At 38.7% G+C, this 17355-nt stretch overlaps 1 long non-coding RNA gene across 1 annotated transcript; it reads left to right on the top strand.

Moving 5' to 3' along the window:
• The first annotated feature begins 13769 nt into the window (after positions 1-13769).
• Positions 13770-15426, top strand: LOC137073994 (uncharacterized). Its single transcript, XR_010904843.1, has 3 exons — positions 13770-13935; positions 14527-14619; positions 15148-15426. It is a non-coding gene; the product is annotated as an uncharacterized lncRNA (long non-coding RNA).
• The last annotated feature ends 1929 nt before the right edge of the window (positions 15427-17355 follow it).

The following is a 17355-nucleotide window of genomic DNA, read 5'->3' on the forward strand; positions in this document are numbered from 1 at the left end:
AATAAATAAGCTTAAATAAATAATATAGCAGACATCCCGTGACGGAGTAATCATTTGCGTTGCACATGAACTGGAGCGGTCTCATAAATAAACCGAAACTCAGCATAACGTTACTTGTCTCACAGACATTAGAAATATATATAGGCATATATATATATATATATATATATATATATATATATATATATATATATATATATATATATATATATATATATATATATATATATATTCACAAGCAGAGCACGCTGTTCACGCGAGCTGACATGACACAAGCGGTTCTGTTTAAAATGCTGCGCGATCACTGCTGCTCACGTGTGCTGTGAGTTTAATCTGTGTTTTTTCACTAATCCTACACCAGAACTTCCTGTAAATGGTCTGAAAGTCCGAACTATACAGAAAATGCTTTCACACAAGAAACGAACCGAACCTTTGTTCAGTTTGGTCCGGACCGAGACTACCTCTTGACGTCGGACCAAATTTCGTCTGTTTGGTCCGGACCATGGTCCGAGGGAGGTTTCACACCTGTAATTTTGGTTCGTACCAAACTGAAAAGTCCGAAAATCCGGACCAAACAAGGTAGGTGTGAAAGCACCCTTAAAGTTGTGCTTTAACACAATTTAATTACAACTTAAATATACTTAGTACAAAATTAGTTGTGTCAAAATAGCACACTTCAAGTTAACTAGTCATTAACACACTTCAAGTATACTGAAAATGAGTCTGGCCGCAAGTATACTTAGTATACTTTTTTTCACTAGGGCAAAGTCATGGATTGCACTGAAACCGGCGAAATGCGATATGCAACAAAATGCGTAACTAGAGAGCAGCGAATCATACAAGCGTACTTAAGAGTCAAAATGCGTGCTGAGTATGAAAAATGCGTACATGTTGGCAGGTCTGCAATATGACTGATTGAGCCTGTAGATTTATAGTGCATGGCCACAGTATTGATCAATAAAGTAAGTTAAAGCTTTTAAGTGTTTTTTAATTGCATTTGTCTTATAGAGCAGTATACCATTGATGATTTGGCTTTTTTTCTTTTTACCTTTTTTCTTTTCTCCTTTGAATCCTTCTCTTCTTCCCTCCTCATATCCATTGTGATTCTGTGTGCCGTACCATACTCATGAATGTGCTTTACGCAGCATTTCTTTCTGAGCTCCATCAGAGCAGATAGAATCCATCAACCTGTAGATAATCACCTGTAAATAATTCATTATATTGCACTAGAATGCAAGGCTTCACACTTACCCTCCAAAAAGACACAGAACACGCTGAAAGGGTGATAGTTGGTAATTTATTTCAGTGTCCCTCCTCATGTGAAATCTTGATGTATTAGCAGTTCTTACGGTTTCTCGTAACCAGAACAAGGCCTTCTGCTATGCAGAGGACACAGATTTTACGAAGCATAAAGCGATCACCTTTTGTGTACATTAAAGATGTGAAGCGGGAAGTGGTGAACTGAAAATCAATGCAATCTCCTGCAGCTGTCAGCATGCTGCATCTTGTTTCTCGCTTGATGGACGAGCCTGCTCTCATTTAAGCTCTTAACATGCCCCTGATTGTATCCCTCAGCAGCCCTGTAGCACTTGGCCGCATCCTAATGCCCTCCGCTTGCGCCTCAGGTGAGGCTCTCAAAATCTATAGAATTCCTTTTCTTTTCCTCTGTGTCACCGCTGCAGTCATGGTAATTATTTATGACCTCGTTGATACAGAGTAGACTAATCTTCTTAAAGGGGCCGGAGAATGCATAGGTGTCCTTGCCTGACTTCCATAAACAGATGTTAATGACTCCACTGACAGGACCTGTGAAAGTATAACACTAGGTGAAGAGGTGTCGTTTTATGTGAGCAATATTAGTAAATTTGATATGGTAGGGAAGATGCCCCGTTAAGAGCAATGTGCATTCACTGTTAAAGGGGTGGCTACATGCGATTTCACTTAGTGTGTAAAGTTGTAGCTTGAGCATAAACAGTATCTGCAAAATTACAGTGCTGAAAGTTCAATGCAAACAAAGATATTGTCTTTTAAAGTTATGGCAGTTTATTGCCTACAAAAACGGCCGGTTTGGACTACAATGAGCTTCTCCCCGGGGTTGGTGACATCATAAACCCTTGCTATTAAAATACACACTGCCCCAGATGTGACTTCTTGCCCTTAATGGTAAGGAGCATGGCGTTTCCGGACAACCTGTGCTTGGCATTTCAGCCAATAAAACTGCATGAAACTACATTTGGCCATCTAACCAATCTAAGACCATTGCGTTTTCTGGAGGGATGGGCTTCATAGAAGCAGGAAGCAAAGGAGCCGTTCAAAGGACAGTGGAGACAGCGGTGTGGAATAAAGGTAAAATATAAGAAAAATACGGGGTAAAAAAATAAGTAATAAGACATGACATACTGCACCCCATAAACACAACCAAGCCTAGAAAAAAACCACGGAACCCCCCCATTTAAATTTTTGAATTTTTGGTAATAGGTTTAGCATAGACAAAATGTTGATTCACAATCCATTCTCATTCGCAAGGCTTCAAAATCCGAAGCATGGTCAAGTGCCTTCTGCCTTATTGAAGACGCTAAAAGTACCCCAGGTGTCACTATATTGACGTGCAGGGTACTCCATTCATTTCAGTTGTTTACCCAATGCAACACATCAAGACGCATTAATTCTTTGCATTTGTAAAATTAGACATGATTGATTTATTCAAATTTAAAGGGTACTTTTATATTTTGGAGCAACTAACCCAACTCCTACCCCAAACCTACACAGGGTAGTACTCTGGGTTCGGGCCAAGTTCAAGCTCAAATCCCTGCCCCGTACAGCACTCCAAATATGCATTTACATTTACTCTATATAATTATATGTAAGTGTGAACTTGTGAAACCAATACAATTTCATCATGACATTAACGTTCCCATACCCAGTTACACCCTGTGTATGATGCCAAAGGTTTCTCATTGAAATGAATGGAGCACCCAGCACATCGAAAAATTATGCCTTGGGGTACCGTAAGCGTTTTTATTATGACGCGGAAGGCACTTGACCATGCTTCGGATCTTGATGCTTTGGGAGTGAGAGCAGGTTGTGATCCACTATGTATATTTAGAAATAATCAGTAACATATAATAATACTACAACATGCTCAAATTACAAGCAAATGGCATTTAATTATGCAACAAACTCAAAATACTACAAACATTTGAAATAAAATCGTTAAAAATAAAGAACCCTAAACACACTCTAATAATAATAATAATAATAAAATAATAATAATGATTTGATTTAAAGCCTGAATTTGATTAATCCGTAATGTATTTTGAACATTATTTACATTAAATGTTATTAAATCAAATATTTAAAATGTTACTTCCTCATACTGAAAAGTGACTGACAAGTGATACATCTGAAAAATAAACATTATTAAAATTATATGTTTAAAATCACGATGCAGCATGCTGAAACATGCTGTTATACAACAGCTATATCAACACAAAATGAATAGGGGGTAACTTATTATTTAGATGGCCTGCTTTTGTATTTTTTATCCACCTTGTAAAATGTTTAGAAAGAAGCCAAGACGTCATGTATGTCATCAAGCAACTTTTAGTCTGACTGAGTTGTGTGCCGAGTGGGGAAGCAGCAATTTTCCCTCAGTGCTCAGAGCATTTTGTAATCACCCTGGCTTTTCCAGCTCCACTCAGTTTTCCATTTCCTGCTACCACTTGCTCCAAGCGATCTTGGAGTGAAAGTAAGCACCAACACTAAAACCTGCTCCTTTCTCCGAGCAAAATCATACAACTCTGCTCTGCTTTCACTTCACAAAACTCACATACTCTGTTCTGGAATGATGTCAGTGCAGACAAACAGAGTGCTACAAATAGAGGGTATGCATTGATGTCAATTTCACGCATTTATTGGTACTTTACTTTTATTTCTTGATTATGTTGCATGATCATAGTTTCTCTTGCACTTGTTGGTTTGCACGTGCAGTTGAAATGCATGCACTACGTGAAAAGTATAGCAGTTGACAGGACATGAAAGTTCTTTTTTCTGAGGTGAGAGAGATTTTTTTGTTTTGTAACAAAATGACACTGACATATAGCCTTGCAACATATCATACTGAACCGAAACAAGTTTTACTCAGGCACTCCGCGACCCCCATCAGAACTATATGTATATGTATATGTATTATATTTATATGTAGTATATGGATATGATTATGTATGCTTGGAACGGTCATGCAACCGTTTCTGTTTTCCATGGACGGACTCCTCCGTCCTCACTGCCCTCGATGGCGGTGTGGTAAAGGGTTACGTGGGAATCCCTCCAGTCGAGCGGTCGGTGACGATGCACCTGTGTCCCAAGACCGCTGCGGACTGGCTTGGTGCCTCTGCGTCTCCTCTCCCAGGCGTGTAAGTTCTCGTCCGGGCTAACCGGCAAGGCTTACGCAGCCTGTGGAAAAGCCACATCGGCATTGCATGCCATGGCGCTCCTGCAGGTCTACCAGGCCAAGGCGCTCATGGAATTGCACGAGGGCAGTTCCGACCAGGGCGTTATGCAGGAACTGCGTGCAGCGACGGACCTCGCTCTCCGAGCTTTGAAAGTCACTGCACGCTCCCTGGGTCGGGCGATGGCCACACTGGTGGTCCAGGAACGCCACCTGTGGCTGAACCTGGCAGATATGCGTGATGCGGACAAGGTACGATTCCTTAGCGCCCCTATCTGTCAGGCCGGCCTCTTCAGCGACGCCATCGAGGACTTTGCCCAGCAGTTCTCAGTGGCCCAGAAGCAGACGGAGGCCATTAAGAACATCCTGCCCCGGCGACCTGCTGCTGCCTCCACCTAGTCGCCGGGGCAGGTCCCCCGCCTGCTCGTCACCGAGGGCGTCCGCCGGCGTCTGCCTCCGCCCCTGTCAAGCCAAAGCAGCAGCCTCCACCGGCCAAGCAGGGTGCCGGGCGCAAGGGTGGCGCCCAACCTGTCCAGGGCGCTAAGCCTGCCGGCAAGCACAAGGGGAAGCGGCCCTGAGACAGGCAGCCCAGGACGGACAGGAGCTGCTCTTCGGGAGATGATGTCTGCATCCCTCCCCCACCCCCCGGAGGAGGACCTCCGAGTGACGCTCAGCGACGCCCAAGTCTTGCGGTCAGAGATCAAGGTCCTACTGGCGAAGGACGCGATCGAGCCGGTTCCTCCAGCCGGGATGAAGACAGGGTTCTACAGTCCCTACTTCATCCTGCCCAAGAAAGGGGGTGGGCTACGGCCAATCCTGGACCTGCGCATCCTGAATCGGGCCCTGCACAAGCTCCCGTTCCGGATGTTAACGCAGAAATGCATTTTTCAATGCATCCGTTCCCAGGATTGGTTCGCAGCGATCGTACTTTCATGTCTTTATCCTCCCTCGACACAGACCATTCCTATGCTTTGCGTTCGAGGGAAAGGCATACCAGTACAAGGTCCTGCCCTTCGGGCTGTCCCTGTCACCTCGCGTCTTTACGAAGATCGCGGAGACAGCCATTGTTCTACTCCGAGAATGCGGCGTTAGGATTCTCAACTTTCTCGCCCAGTCTCGGGAGCAGTTGTGCGAACACAGGAACATGGTGCTCAGTCACCTCAGCCTGTTGGGCCTTCGGGTCAACCGAGAGAAGAGCAAGCTCTGTCCTACTCAGAGAATCTCTTACCTCGGTATGGAGCTGGATTCGGTCAACCAGACTGCGCGCCTCACGGATGAGCGAGTCCGGTCGGTGTTGAAATGCTTGAATATGTTCAAAGGCAGAACAGCGGTCCCACTGAAACTTTTTCAGAGGCTCCTGGGGCATATGGCATCTGCAGCCGCGGTGACGCCGCTCGGATTGCTTCATATGAGACCGCTCCAACACTGGCTTCATGGCCAAGTCCCGAGGTGGGCGTGGCAAAGCGGCCAGTACCGGGTTCCAGTGACTCCGTACTGTCGCCAAACCTTCAGTCCTTGGTCAGACACAACGTTTCTCCGGGCCGGGGCACCCTATGGCACCCGCGTCCAGACCTCTGGAATCTTCATGTCTGGTCCCTGGACGGGACGCGGAGGTTCTAGAGGGACTACCACAAGCTGTCGTAGATACCATCGCTTCAGCTAGAGCCCCCTCTACGAGGCACCTCTATGCTCTTAAGTGGAACCTGTTAGTTGAGTGGTGTTCTTCCCGCCGGGAAGACCCCCGAAGGTGTTCGATTGGTGTCGTGCTTTCCTTCCAGCAAGACGGGTTGGAGCGAAGGCTGTCTCCCTCCACCCTCAAAGTGTACGTCACCGCAATAGAGGCGTACCACGACGCAGTTGAAGGTAAGTCCCTGGGGAAGCACGACCTAATCGTCAGGTTCCTCAGAGGTGCGAGGAGACTAAATCCTCCTCGCTCAACCTCGATACCCTCTTGGGACTTAGCTCTAATGCTCAGAGCCCTCCCTTCAAGCCTTTGGAGTCAAATCTTGTCAATGAAGACAGTGCTCCTGACTGCCTCAGGAGAGGGTAGGGGACCTGCACACACTTTCGGTCAGCGAATTGTGCATAGAGTTCGAGCCTGGTAACTCTCACGTTGTCCTGAGACCCAGGCCCGGATACGTCGTCTCTGGGCGTGTTCTTTCTCCCCTACATATAGGTTGGAACCACCCCAGAGACTGCCATATGTTACACTATCATGCCAGGTTAGTCCATATGTGTATTCCGCCACCAATCCTTCCCTGAAGGATGTGGCCCCGCAGCGTACCTTCTTCTGAGACGGGCACGCTTTCCCAGCATTCAGTGGTCACTCTAAGTGGGTCTTGCAGAGACAGCAGTGACTAAACTCCCTGCTTGGAGCCCTGACTTCCGTATCATACTAGACGGTCCAGTGCGCTCAAGTAGGACGCTGGAAGGGCCAGCATCCTGGTGTGTTCCAGAGGGATCCCAATTCGTCGGTTCAGTTCTGACATACATCGAACGTGACCGACTGAAAGGGAACGTCTCGGTTACGTATGTAACCCTTGTTCCCTGAAGGAGGGAACAGAGACGTACGTCCCGTCGCCAGGTGCACTGGTAGGTTGTAGCTTTATCCAAATGCGTGAAGAGGGAGTTTGGAAGACAACTGTTTATCTCGGGTTGAGCCCTGTCAATGTTGAGATCCCATCTGGATGTGGGTCTGGTTTGTCAGGCTACAGGGGAGTGGCATGACATGCAAATATCAATATTCATTGACCAATTTTATTACCACCCGAAGGTGATAGGGCTCCCAAGTGAGACCCCAATACCTCAGTATCAACATAACACCGTGGCTGACTGAAAGGGAACAATTGTACTTGTTTTTTGTGGAAACCATGATTATTTGTATTTTTTCAAAAGAACAATTTATTTGAAACAATATATATATATATATATATATATATATATATATATATATATATATATATATATATATATATATATATATATATATATATATATATAGTGCATTTATTATTTTGACTGGTAGTGCAGGTTGCACAATTTTTACAAGAGCCTGTCATAGCTTCAGACACCTATGGCACTAATCACATAAGAAATTAATACATTTCTTTACACAAATATTTTTTTTTTCTTCTACAGAACTGAGATCAAAGGCATCCTGACCAAGTATTAATGATGCCCTATTCACCAGCTAACAGCATCCCTAACAGGGATTAAGGTCAATAATTCATGACTATTCTTTTCAAATACAAGGGAAATATCAATATTAATGATGTTCAATCAGATCTTGTTAGTTTTATACTATGGTGTGAGCCTAAGTTTGCTGAGAATGAAAAGTTAAAAAGCGTGCAAGTGCTATATGAAAATAGGAGTACTGTGACTGGTGTAGTTTAATTTTCACTGGAGTTGTGAAACTCACATCGTCTGCCTGACTTTACCTCTGACATTTTCAGTGAAATATCGACAGTAGTCTAAACACCTTGTTCAGCATCCTACCTACTGTCAATATTAGACTTCTTTCTTTCATGGGATTTTGCATTGTGTGCATTGTAGAGTATTTGTACAGCAACTAATATAACACATCTTCCTTACCCATGCTTATTCTCTGTTTCAACCTTTTTCTTTGGAATTCTTGAATAGCGCTAAGCTAATGGCCGTGTCTATATGCAAAGAGGAAGGTACTGTTCCTGCACATGCTAAGTAAAGAACAGGCTGAGAAATAACCAGCAGTTACCTGTGAGGAAAGTGAAACAGGTTAATGATATGTTATTCTGCAACATGAGAAAAATCACTGTGAGAGCAAAGCAGATGTTTGAGAATAGGTCTATCCATGCGCATAAATAGTTAAAACTATCCAGAGCTTCTTCAATATATTCACTTAAAAGTACTGCTTTGCAAACAATATGAAAGCGACTAGAAAATAACTAAGAATTCTGTCTCACACATGCAAAGTTTTTCTATTTTGTTTTAGATATATGATACTGCGGAGATGATTGAACACATTTTTTTACGTAATTTATGAGATAATTCTTACCCACCATTGACGGAAATGTCAGTCTTTCTATAGTTTCACTGTTATACAGTAAATTATATTATACAGTAAAAAAATATATTATAATAATACTGATATGATACATATATTCTAGCAAAACTATAAAATAATCAATAAATGCAATGAAGCTACTGAAATAAATACAATGATTAATTAAGATTAGACGGAAATTACATGTAGATAAAATAAGTGACTTCTTTGCAATATTTTCAAAATATAAAAAAATACACTTTTGCCACTATTTAAAATAATACTATTATGGATATGGGGTTGACCTGTAGCAAACCTCTAGTAAGATTTAACAGTGGCAGTTCTTGCTAATACATTTGGATGGAAAAAAAAGCATACACAAACATAAATATTAAGACATTTGTGATCGATTTTGCTAAATTGATACTGCAACATCAACAGAGGAGGTTTCAGGTGGAGGCATGGTTTGTTCCCTGCTCAGTAGGATTAAATGCTGTGATTAAACACAAAAGTATACTATACAGAAAACTATACAGAATTGTTTTGAAATAGTCAAAAACTGGTCACACACTATATAGGTGTCTTTAACTACAATGTTAGGTACAATGCATTTATTGTGTCCATTTTTTTTTTTTTTTTTGCAAATATTGCTGCTATTGCTTTTATTATTTAAAAAAATAAAAAAATAAAAATAATAATAAAAATTCCTATTTCCAGAAGTCCACTACAGGTCGCTGGATCATAGCTGTAACCGTATTATCTATTTAATCACTGATATCCTGTAATAAAACATTACACAGATGGCCTGCCATTTCAAATCTAATCTCTTTTTTTCCACTCTGTATCTTGCCAGAGATTACAGTCCAACTATTCGAAGGATGCTGTTTTTGAAAAATTCCCAAAAGAGTAGGTATAGAGATTGCATTTTGTTTGGCAAGAGATCCCTGTCATGAGGCGTTATTAAAATGACCTCCAGGGATAGGATGACTGATTGAGTTTGTAAGGCTGAAATGAAGCCCTTTGCATTTTGTGAGTAACCCAATTTCAGTTGCATCTTCTGGGCCACTAAAAAAGCTGCCTTGCTCGGCATGTGTCATCCCTCAGATTCCCTATAAATCATTGCTGTCTTTTCATCCCCTTGGTGAAAGGGGCAAAAATAATCTCTCTGATAGGGCAAAAAAATTATAATCTCTCTCCGCCCTTTTGTCCTACATAGCAAGAACTGTCAACTGTGTCTTCAGCTTTCTTGCTGCATCAGTCCAACTAATTACAATATCTGTTAAAGAATCAGGTTTAGAGTTGTTTCGATTCCGATACTAATATCGAAAATATCACGTTAGCCTACCAAAACAAATTCTGGGATCAGTATCGGACGAGTACTTGAACCCATGTACCAATCCGATACCATTTTCTTAAATAAGATCTAGTTATTATGACCTCTAGCTTTGCTTAGCTTTGCTCTTGTTTTTCTTTGCTCCTCAGAATGCATTGCAAACTCAGCAAGTTGAGCTGGGTTGCCACAAGCAACCACTGTTTAGAACAGCGAAGAAGAAATGAAAACAAGTTAGCAGTATGTCTGCTGTTTAGCAGTATTTCAGATTGGACCAACCCGCCAGTAGAACAGCAACTGTCACAAGTATGGGTACTTCGGTACCAAGTCGGTACTGAGTTTTAAAAATTTGATGATACCAGCATTGCTGTAGTACCGACTCCTGAGTATATTCGGTACCCGTAGCTGTGTTTAGTCGCTTCCGTGTTTACCTGAGTGCAGGGCTCCAGATTGTAGCCGAATATATACTAGTGTCTGTGAATATTAAACTACAAAATACTATTTAAATATTACTCCTGCAAATTCTGCTTCTGTTTGTATGACACGCGCAGATTCATTATAGTTATATTGTAGGGCATAGTGTTCACTGTATTTGTAGTCTGCTGTGTGTCACTATATGAGGACAAGAATGCATAAAGCGCCACTTCATGATAGTTTACCATTTAATTTAAGAAAACTGTAATATCATGAACACAGATAATCAAAGATCAAACCATCAAAACAAAACAAAAATGTGTTTAACTTGGTAAGAAATTGACAATATATTAAGCTACTGTTGAAGCCCACAGTAGATTTAGATTGTAATCATATTGTGTCTAATACTAATAATAATAGTTATGCCTAGATGTGCACTTTTTTATACAGTTATATTTAAAACTAAAAGAGAAAAAATAATAAAAAAATAATAATAATACTGTCAAATGCATGTCAGATAATAAATACTGTACTGTAGATAGGTGCTGCAATGTAAATATTTATTCCTGTACTTATTACATCATACTGGTGATGTCACATAAACTGCTCTTACTGTATGGCTGCTCAGTTGGGTGTAACTAGTTACTAATTATTATTTACTATTATATAATTACCTGTGAAAAGGTAAAATAGGGGATTACTCTTATTTGTGTGTAATTTAATTACAGTTGCTTCACAGTAACTGAACGAAATACTGTGTATAGACTGTATAATGATTATAGTACAGTAGTGGAATTAATTTAATAAGTTACAGTTAATAAGATAACTTATGTAGTTTTATATTATATATTTTAATGAACGAATGAAGATGTTTCATGTCTATCCTTGAATCGCTTAACTAGATGAGGTCGATTATAGGATTTAGAAAGTAGTAAGAAATTAAATAACTTTTGGAGAGAGTAATTCGCACAGTAATGTAATTACACTTTTGAAGATGTAATTAGTAACTTATAATTAATACATTTTTTATAGTAACTTACCCAACATTTCTGCTCAGCTTTAGACCATTTCAACAGTTATTCGTCCATTTAAGGAAGTGATGTCTTTGTTCTTTGGACATTTCCGGTTAGAGAGCGAGCACATTCAAAGCAATGGCGGGAGGCGCTTGATGTGCAGTCGGATTATGATGATTTATTTAAACCTGATATTAAAAATATAAAAATTAAAAATAGGTCCGTGTTGCTCGGTGGTTGGATGCTCCCTCAGGCCCGGAACTAAGTTAACGTTAACCTACTTTCGGAAATTAAAGTGATCACCAAAAGTGATCACCACTGTGATCCTGCAGCAGGAGACATGAGGACTGCAGATTTGTCAGCCACATATGCCATAAAGGCTTATTTTAAAACAGTAACTATTATAAAATTGACTGTTATTCCTTGTGAAACCAACATTTTTGTAATATCTTAATGCCTTTTGGAATGTAGTGGTCAGTTTACTGAAATTTAGCAGCCTACAAATATGATTTTGAGATCATGAGATGCAGCTAGTAAGTAGTTACTGCTAAGTTTAATAATGACTCCTGCTCTGCTCAGGGATTCAATTTCTGTCCGTCCAATATCTGTGAAATTTTTTTGTTCATACAAATATTTATATGTAAAATAAAGCTGTTGCAAGCAAGATGATGTTTCTTAGTGTGTGCATAGATTTGTATTATTCAGATATGCGATGCAACAAACATATACTGTATGTATATACAAATACATTGCATATCTGTATCTGATTGTTTATATAGGAAAATATTTTGCATATAATTTTCATTTATCAGGTTTCTACAAATGTTTCAAGGACCTAAAAAGTATAATATGTATGTTCTGAACTGCTTTTTGACTGGCTTGGAAAAGTCAATGTCTTCTGGTTTATGGATCAATTTAAAACAAATGGGTTTGTATATTTATTAATTGCAAGTATATACTTTTATCTAACATAAATAATACAGGTTTATGGATTAGAAAAGACATGGTAGCCAGCAGTGAATCGTGTGCTCATTCTGTTTTTTCAGGACCACACGCAGGGCTCAGATAGTACAGATTTAACCTACATATAATTGCACATATCATTATTTTACTAGCTTACAGTTAGAAATGTATTATTTGCATAGCTACAAACTGACCCAGCAACTGCAGTGTCCGCTCAGGCATTTAAAGTATTTTAGATTTAGTGATGCTATTGACACGTTCCATAAAACTCAAGAAAAATGTCGTCCACATTGTACAAACAAATGCACCCAAATTTTCTGCTAATAACGTATTGTAAGCATGCAGACTGCGACATGCTTTTACTGCATCTCTCATGTCAACACAGTCTCACCCCTACTCGTCAAATGTTGCCGAACGGTCAAGGGACCCTGACGTCAACTGTTGACGCACAGGGTACCCCTAAATCGCCATTTTTCGACGTACTGGGTAATCCACTGATTTCAATGAGAAACCTAGGACGTCATAAACAGACGTGTTGGGCATGTGAATGTTATAGTCATGATGGAATTTATTGGGTTATAATTGTTCCATTATGACATGTTGGAGTGTGATTCTCAATTTAATCAGCCAGCACAATTGTATTTACATTTATTTACGCTATGATACACGTTTGAAACAGCAGTCAAACCCCACCCCGCCCTAAACCTACCCATTTGCGTATTATATGATATAAAACACAGACTGTAACAGACAACAGGCACACTTTATTGAAAAATTCAAACTATTCCGAGGCCAAACGATTGAATTGTGAGAAGAAAAGACCCAAAAGCAATCACCTCCCCAGCTAACAATTTTAGGTTATAAGAACGTTTCCCTAACGTTCCCATTAAGTTCTAAAAACGTTTTTGAACGTTCTAGGAACGTTGAAATGTCCAGTTTGTGGAACGTTGTATTAACGTTCTCATTAGGTTCTAAGAACGTTAAATAACGTTCTAATATGGGTGTGGAGTATGATCAAATAAAATATTCCTGTTTTCTCCTTTAATGTACTTGCTTTTGTTTATTGACATCTTATTCTTTCTTTAAAAAAGCTAAAACCACTTTTATAATTGACTTTTATATTTATATTACATTTATATTTAATACATAATTAGTTTACTAGATTTTTCTTCTGATTGTAAAAAAATAAATATATACACGAAAATAGCATTTAAGTGTCATTAAGTTGTCTCTGGATATACAAATTATGTATCTGAAGTTTGAGAAAAAAAGCTGTATGACTAATTTGTAATGACTAATACTTTTTTCATGTAGTAACGTTTTTAAAACGTTCCACTAACAATGTAAGAATAACGTTTTATAGCTAACGTTTTTAGAACGTTTCTCAATAGCAAATAACGTTGGCACAACGTTCTAATAACGTTACTGGAAGAACGTTTTTTGATAACTTTGAGAGAACTTTCAGATAACGTTAGCCAACGTTCTGAGAACGTTCCCTGTTAGCTGGGTCGTCTCTATCCGCGCCGCGCGCATAGGCCGCGCGCCGCGCCCCGGCGTCACACCGAAGACGCCACAGGTAGACCCCTCGGCGTCACGCGATGGACGAACTGGGAACCCAATTGCTTTCAGTGGGAAACCTTTGGCGTCAACATTAGACGGCAATTCTATCGGTATGAAATCGCGCTGAAGAAGTCTCATTCAGAACACTTCGCGATGTTTGGCATCAGATCACGTGTGCCACATGTTGGTGAGTAGTCATACATATTATGTCCTAATATTTGATATAAAGTATTTTCTGCTTGTCGTTATCGATCATGTTCAGTCACTGCATTGTACCTGTCATCATCTCCACTGAGGCTTTGCATTTCTTTGCTTTCTAAATAAACACACCTTGCTAATAGGGTGATTAAACACTGTCACGTGACGTGCTATAGACCTTTAAACAGTTGTTAATATTTAATAATAATTACTAGTGTAGTTCCAACGTGGCATTTGTAGTAGAAGCACAATAAAAATAAAAAAAAAAACAACACTTGCCATGCGTTTACCACGGTATTGGTAGTTTTAATGTGATATTTGTTGTAAATAAACAGTAGCCACAACAATTGGTAGTTTTAATGTGATATTTGTTGTAAATAAACAGTAGCCACAACAATTGGTAGTTTTAATGTGATATTTGTTGTAAATAAACAGTAGCCACAACAATTACCATGCTTTAAATGCATTTTAATGTAAAATCCAAATATTGTTATTTAAATAGTATACTTTATAATGCTATATATTATATATTATGACTTTTTTCTCTCTTTCTTTTTTTTTTTTTTTTTTACCTGAAAAGACCAAAAGGGCCTCTCGGACTCAGTCAACCCATTCTTGTTTGTGGAGATGTAACGGAGAAAACCGAAAGCTGCAACAGCAAATATTTGTAATGGTATGTATGTGTTGGTTTGAACCCTTTATCAAACATTTTATTTAGCATTTGTTGTTACTTATTCTTACAAATCCCATAGCTCAATCAGTAAGAACATATTCCCAAAGTCTTAATAATTCACAAGATTTAACAAGTTGTCAAATTCGTATGATTCTCGTACATATAGCTCTGGAAAAAAGACCACTTAACATGGATTTCTAAATGTTAAGTGGTCTCTTAATTTTTTTTCCAGAGCTGTATTTGTATATGAAGAGTTCAGATGCAAAAGCCTCAAAAAGCCACTTCGGTCACATGACATCAGATATTCAATTATTTTTTCTTAATCAGATCAGTTGCACTGTTTATAACGTCCCGTTTGCATGTAAATAATTTATGTGATCACAAAATCAAGTGAGTTATCTACATTTTCAAACAAATTCATATGATATAGCTTGCTATTATATACTTTTAATAATGGGAATGCACACATATCTGTGAACTTATTACATAAATGTATTTAACATTTAATTATGCATCGTTTTTTTACAGAAATAAATCCTACAGTTATGTTTAAACTGACAACATCATCATCATGTCCTGTCCTGGGCACATTGGGCAACATGTGTCCTCCAACATATTCGATCTGTGGCCACGTTTTCACATCTTCTCATGGAACACCGGCATTGAGGTCTTCGTGAAACATCTGTCTCATATCTTCCTTGGTTTTCCCTGTCTCGTGCGTCCTCCTGGTGGTGTCCACTTCATAAGTGTTTTTGGGTGTTGTTGTTTGGGCATGCATAGGACATGTCCAGTGAAGTGCACCCTTTGCTCTGTCACAGTGTCTCAAAGTCTTAACGTGGAGTCTTATGATCTCTGATATATGCAGAACCAATATTCATAAACTGTTCTTGATGTCTGCCTATGCCTTTATCATCAGGAGTTTTAGTGAAGGACATATCTATTGCCATCCACTAGTTCTAGTCATGCATTGACTTCATGATGCTATAGTCCAATGTATATTTCTGCATTTCTTGTTTGTTTGAACAAATGAAGATAGTGAGAGTTAATACCTTTTGAAATCAATAATTATTCATTAAAACTTTTATTACAATGGTCACTAAAGTACATATCTACCATAACTACCTCTATCATTATTTCACTATCATTATATCACTACCTTGTTAATGTAACTGTAACATGAATGTACTTTATAGAAGTATTTTCTTACTGAAAATGGTTAACATTTACAATAATCATCAACTATTTTAATTGGCATTTAATTTAGTTACAATAAAAGTGAACAATAATCGCAAATATATAGTATTAAAGTTTAGAATGTAAAATGTTCTTTTTTTGCCTATATATATATATATGGGCACTACATTTGTATTTAAACTGTTTGACATTAAATATTGGAATATGCTTACAAAATTGTGTGCATTCATTGTGCTTTTGTTATATTTGTTTTAATTCCAAGAGTTCAGATTATAAAGGATGGCTTAAAGAAGTTTATGTTTGTAGACCATTGCATAGAAAAAGGATTCTCTTTCAAATATATGTATTATGCATCAGTTTAACCACACAAAGAAGACTTTCGTTTTAAAATGTGAGTTTTATTATTTAATTAGAATAAATAAATATTTAGCAGCCTAAATATTAAATCTTTAAGGAATCTACCCCTTCAGTTGAACCGGATGAGATGTGATATAATTTACCATAAATGGACAAGTAAGTGTGACGCCTCTGTTCAGCTGGGTTGTCATTGGCTGTGACTTTATCGCAGAACGCGCTGTGATTGGACTATCTGTTTTAACCCATATAAAACGGCGTTTCATGTTACAAAGTATGTTTTGGTGTTATTACGTCAGCAATACGTTAAGCTAACTATAAAGTGTCGCTATGTTGTGAGAAATGACTCCTTTACTGAGAACCCAACCCTAACCCTAAACATTTCTGCACACTTCTAAGAACTACAGCGCCATGTTTCCCATTGCATTGATACAATGACAGATATATGGGTAATGTAGTTTAAAAGGTTTCATAATGAAACAATAAATGTTAAGTAAATAACATATTTAATGGACAACTGGATATTAAAATATGTTCATTGTGCAAACCTTTATGACATATATAAGGGCCAAGCTGAAATTGTATATTTTACTGTGAGCACTTTTAAAAAAACCTTTATGGCAGCTTTCCATATATGTCTGAAAACTGTGGCCAACATTATTTAGTAAACATTGCATATGCAGTTGTCCTGCCAATTTTCTCTGTGATACGCTAACCAGACTTTGAGTTATAGCCATTTGAAACATGCTTTTTTTTTGCTCTTCCAGGGGCCACTTCTGGGTCCCTGGAGGTGTAAGGGCAGTACAACATACACAGATCTATTCTCCTCATCACGGACAACAAACTTTGAGTCACATTTAAATATCAGAGTATTTTGTCTTTTCTATTCTAACGTCATGCTTGTATTAGGTTTTGATATTGTAAGACCATCTGATGAAATACAGAAATATTTGAAAGAAATGTTGTAAAATAATAATTATTACGTTTTATTTTCTTTTATGGATAAACACTAATAAATATAATGGATGAACCTGCAACAACTTGCCATTATCCACTTTCCAGAGTAAACAAAAACTATTTATGTTATTTACACTTCATTATTACTATTAAATATAGGACCATGCACCATTAAGTAATAATAACATGAGACATTATCACAATTTCATCTACACCCTCTTCACGTACCTG

This window comes from Pseudorasbora parva, chromosome 4 (genome assembly GCF_024679245.1).
Source record: "Pseudorasbora parva isolate DD20220531a chromosome 4, ASM2467924v1, whole genome shotgun sequence".
NCBI lineage: Eukaryota > Metazoa > Chordata > Actinopteri > Cypriniformes > Gobionidae > Pseudorasbora > Pseudorasbora parva.